This window comes from Mytilus galloprovincialis, chromosome 8, assembly GCF_965363235.1.
Source record: "Mytilus galloprovincialis chromosome 8, xbMytGall1.hap1.1, whole genome shotgun sequence".
Classification (NCBI taxonomy): domain Eukaryota; kingdom Metazoa; phylum Mollusca; class Bivalvia; order Mytilida; family Mytilidae; genus Mytilus; species Mytilus galloprovincialis.
The window spans coordinates 10343327-10349200 of NC_134845.1; positions in this window are offsets into that span (position 1 = coordinate 10343327).

Genomic DNA, 5874 nt, shown 5'->3' on the forward strand with positions numbered 1-5874 from the left:
ATAAGTTAAGCACCACCCATATTTTTATCAATAAGAAATTTTCAAATCCAAAAATTCAATATTTTTGAATAAGAGTTAATCGTGTTGACATTGGTTAAATAAAATGTAAATATTGCGCAGTATAAAAAAATAAAAGTTAGGGTTTTTTATGCTTTCTGCTGTGTGAAGGGAACTTTCAATTTTACGATAAAAACAGTAAGTTAAAATCCCTATAAAATGTTTTAATTTGTTGATCATTTTCATTAATTTCAAATAATGATACAGTTTTGAACTTTTTGGAAAACAATCAAGTATACATTTACTGTCAATTAAGGTTCATAAAGTCAATATCGTGTATAGCTTCCGCGCTTCCGGTAGATATTCAATACACGTCTCCTCATTCCTTGCACAAGTCGTCGTAGCCTATACTGTGGAAATCTCTGCCATTCCTGTACCAAAGCGACCCTCAATTCTGGTATTGTTGCACATTTTGGTTATCTCTGGTTAAGTTTACGGCCGATAAGGTCCCATACATGTTCAACTGGGTTCATGTCAGGTGACATGGCCGGCCAATGTAAAGTGTCTATTGAATCCGACGTCAGGTATGCGGTGACAATTCGTGCGAGATGAGGTCTCGCATTGTCATCTTGAAAGACCGGTCTATCAGCTAACGCGTGATTGTCAAAATGAGGCGATACAATGGTGTTCAGGATGTCATCCCGGTACCTTTGTCCATTCAGGGTACCGTGAAGAACATGCATATCAAGCTTACAGTCATGGAAAAAACATCCCCATACTGTTACACCGCCGCCACCGAAAGCTGTTGTACCAAGACTGTTATTGTCCCGATATGCGGTGTTTCTTTCCCTCCAAACACGTGTTCTGCCGTCGACGGGCTTCAGCAAGAAACGACTTTCATCGGACCAGTGAATTCTTCTCAAGCTGCGTAAAGTACATCGGCGATGGTTCCTAGCCCACTGTTGTCTACTCTACGGTGTCTTAAAGTTAATTCTGGGCGCTTTATTGGCCTCCGAGCCCTTAGACGGAAACTATGCAACCTACGTATCACAGTCCGCACACTTACTCTACCCCCAAAAGGCCAAAGTCTACGAAGCTGATCAGCAGACGAGAAAGGTTTCAATCTTGCTTGACGGGAAAGATTTCTGTCTTCTCTGGGAGTAGTTTTACGTGGTCTGCCTGCTCTAGGGCGGTCTTCAACTGACCCTGTCTGTCGGTATCTCTGCACGAGCCTGATAATCACAGTGTGGTTAACACCAAAATGGACCGTTATTCTACGGCAACTTAGACCTGTGTTTGCCATACCTACAACTTGCCAGAGTTCCGCAATACTCAGTTTTCGTCAAGCCATCTTAAAAGTTTGATATCAATGGCTAATTCAAGTGCGAAATGCACGTGCTAAAATCATTTGTGTTTAGTCAAAAACAGTAACGCGAAAAACACACAACACAGGTTGTTAAAACTGGTTTTGAACAATCAAAATGTAATCGATTGACGTTTTACCTGTATCCAAAAATTACCTATTGTTTACAGGTTTAAGTATATATAGTATTTCTTTTATAAAAAAAATTATTTCGAAATTAAATTGGGTGGTGATTAACTTATGGCGGAGTGTATATATCTCGTTCAATGTCAATTTCCATAGCAAAAACTTCTAAGGTTACGATCGCGAACAAAATGAAGTTTGGCTGTGAGGTTATATACTACATTAAATGTACTATCTAATAAAAAGCATGAAGATCGAAAACCAGACAACGAATTTCATCAATTGGTCAATGAAGCAGGTAACCACCTGTCTAAGGAGAAGAAGCGTCAATTAACCGAGGACAGAATAACAGGTAACGTTCTGCTCTTTCTGATAAGGATCTCGAGTGTGTCGGTATCGTATGCCACCGCATAAGTACTGAAGGATCTCGAGTGTGTCGGTATCGTATGCCACTGCATAAGTACTGGAGGATCTCGAGTGTTTCGGTTTCGTATGCCACTGCATAATTACTGGAGGATCTCGAGTGTGTCGGTATCGTATGCCACCGCATAATTACTGGAGTGAATCAAACTGGTAAACAACCATATAGGTGGACGTTATAAGCCAAACGTGACGAACTTGATCAATAAGTTAAAAATGTGATTGGCAAGTCGTAATCGAATCGTCATTTATCGTACTTATCTGAAAGAATGACGGTTCAATTCGTGGATTATCGTCTTATCAATTACCTCACGATAAAAGACGTTTTTTACTGTTCATGTTAGCCCGTAAACAATTCATTGAAGCAACTCGCCGGTTCTCAACTCTTTGTTAAGGTATAAATAAGAGTATTGACCGCTAAAAAACTCCATTCTCTACATTGTTTGACTTTATAGGGGAGAGTCAAGTTCGTAAAACACCCCTTAGTGGTAGTTGTTTGTCTTATTTTGTAAATAAAGAGGCAATGATGGTATTACCATGTAACATTTGCTTGGAATATATCACACTTGTAGTTGACAGAAGTTTCGAAGTTGGTAAGAGGTCCATGTAATCTGAAAATAAAGCACATGCTTCAAAATCAACAGATAAATGCTAATACGCTTAACAGGATTGGTGATAATGTGGCTATGAACACGACTGGGAGTTAAAAAAAGTGAAATAACAAACAAAAACGAACTCTGAGGAAGATTTCAAACGAAAAGTCCTTAATTGATAAGCAAATGGCAAAATCAAAAGCTTAAACATATCAAACGATTGATAACAACTAGCATATTCCTGAAATGGACTGGGAGAAGTAACGACGAGTTAATATTGCAACACCAACACCAATACTTTAAGCGAATGAAGTATATCTTAATGATGGTATTAATGGAAATAGGTCGCTTTTGATGCTACAGCTTGAAGGTTCACATTTCTATAATTAAGACGTTGTATGAAACAGAAAGCACCCGCTTACCGAGAAATTATAGAATGCTATTATGTAATTGAATGTTGATGGTCACTATATAAAACCTTCAAAACGAATACCGGTTTTCTAGGCAAATAACAATTCACAGGATGTACATTACGCGTCGTCGCACCAATGACAGAAAGGTGTACAGGTTTACAGCAATATCATGACAATAAGACATCAGGACATCTTGAAATCCGAAAGATATAAATGCATATTTTTGTTTTTTGTTTTGAATGCGACGTGATATGGGTGTATACATAACATGATATGAAACATGCGTTAAAAGAGAAGGCCGAAAATTAGGGCAGACATCCAAATGTATATACAAAAACCAAAACCGTATCGAAAGGATAGCAATCGATATCATATACAATTGCGCAAGTTCCAACAAACAGCTATCGAAGACAAGCACATACTGATGAGTTTGATCATTACACAAAATAAACATACAGTTTCCCAATGCAGAATATGGAAGGATCGATCACAACATATATATATATATACGAGTCTAAATTGAAAACTACGCTCAAGACTATGATTGCGTTGTATAAAAACCGCAATTTTTTTTACGTGTGCATGTAAAACAAATTTCGTTGTAGAAGGGTATAAAAACAGCACAAACAACATTTTCCAAAAGACCAAAAAAGTGAAAAAGTATATTTAAACAAAACGCATTTGACTAACAGGTTATGCCACAAACATACGGGGCAATATTTATATATATATGTAGGACTCGGAGGTGCGATGGGGACGCTGAAGCGCGATAGTCACGCTGAAGTGTGTTGGTCTACTTCGAAATGCGATGGTCCCTTCGCTGAAGTGCGATGGTTTTGCATGAAGTTTGGACATTGTGACGTTAACTTGTTGATATTTACGCTGAAGTGCGATGGTGGTTACGCTGTAGTGCGATGGCCAACTTTAGACTTTGAGTAAAAGCAAAATGCACATGGGCTGTTGTAATAAAATAACACCATTAATATTTGGCTGCTAGCCTCTTATTTGGAAGATGTTTTAGCTTCTGTTTAGATCAAACCAAAGACTTTAATTTTTGTTTTAATCTAATTTTCCAAGTCTCAAATTATTCTTTTAGCACGCAAGAATCTGGAATAAGGTGTTCAAAGGAGAAATAAAAAAAGATTCAGCGTGTAGGTCTATATAATAGTACTAAGAAGTGTCCATCTTATTTACTTAAATATTATGATAAAACTTAGTAATTGCTCACATTCTTCTTCGATTTATATATACATGTTGTACCTTGAATGTCGGAACAGTACCACGAAGTAAAAATACCGACAAGTAAATTTATGCTTTACTAATAGCGAAGCTTGTCAATTATTTCACGAAAAACAAAGATGAGGATGATAAATTGGGAAGTACACGTAGGGTTTAGTTAGGTTAATGTCATGTTTTAGACTGAAACCATAAAAAACCAAGAGCGACGGTGTTCTTTCAAAACAAAACAAAAATATCTCGGGAATAAAACAACATTATATGAACTTGATATAGCAAAATCATTGAAACATTGCTAATACTATCATATTTTTTTTTAATTTTTAAATTGCCCACATAAAATCATGTGACGCTTACCGTACGATAAATTAAGAATAATATTTAGATTAGTATACTGTATTTATCGTACAAAAAGTCTGCGGAATAATTCAGAATACTGGTAAGCCCATTTGGTGACCAAGTATATCTTTCAGCCTCTTTGCTGCCTAAAATATTTTAACAGATTTTTTTAACCTCAACATTTAATAATGCTTAAAACTGTTCGGGACTTGAATTGTTTGTTTCCTTTTTTATTTCCTTACTTTTCTTTGTTAACATGAAACCTTCATCTACAAACAATATTCTCCTGCCTGCGAATCTATGTTGTATTTTTAAAAAGGTCATATTATTCAAACGTCATACACAAAACCATCGCACTTCAGCGAAAGGACCATCGTACTTCGGCGTGGACCATCGCACTTCAGCGTCCCCATCGCACCTCCGAGTCCTACATATATATATATATATATATGTGAGTCTAAAAGATTGTGTAACAATACCGATAAATAAATGGAAAACAAAACACTAAAAAGTGTTGAATATCATCGCACAAAGATGGAAAAACTGAACAGATGATATAAATCATACAATAATTGCAAATATTTCGGCTCAACAAATGGCCTTTTTCGGTGCAAAAGTTTTAACAATACTGATACATATATTAGCGACAGTTCATTTGCAGATTTGTGGTAGCAACACTAATTATTCCGACAGAAAATGAGTTGAGCCCTTTTCAACTGATTTTTATAGTTTGTGCTTATGTTTTACTGTAACACCACTGTCCCAGGTTAGAGACGGGTAGGTGCCTTCAAACATATGTTTAACCCCAACACATTATGTATGTGCCTGTCCCAAGTTTAGCGGTTGTCGTTGGTTCATATATGTCATATATGTTTTGTAAAAATAAATGTTTTTTTTTATAAATTAAGCTGTTTAATTTCTCAGTTGAATTGTTGCATCATTTTTATGTCGGGGCTTTTTATTGCGGACTATACAGTATGTTTTTTTTTTTTTGCATTGTTGACGGTCGACGTACGGTTACATATAATTGCTTAATCGTACTCTGATGAATATTTGTCTCATTAACAATAATCTGTGTATATCTATTTTAATAAATACACACTTTTCATTGCGTTTCGCCGTGTGTCTACACTCCCACTCTGGTGTAAAACTGAATGTTTTTTTTCTATATTTGTTTACTCTAATATTGGGTTTTAATACAAATACAAAAGATGAGTCTTTAAAATTTTTACGAAATTATACCGTATTAAAGTTTCATTTAGTTCCTTGTACAAGACACGTTTTCTCTCGTAAAAATCAAAATAATTGAGAGTTATCGGTTAAAAAACAGTTCATACCGTAGCTAAAAATATAAAGTTCATAATTTAAGTATGTCACAGTATAGGATCGA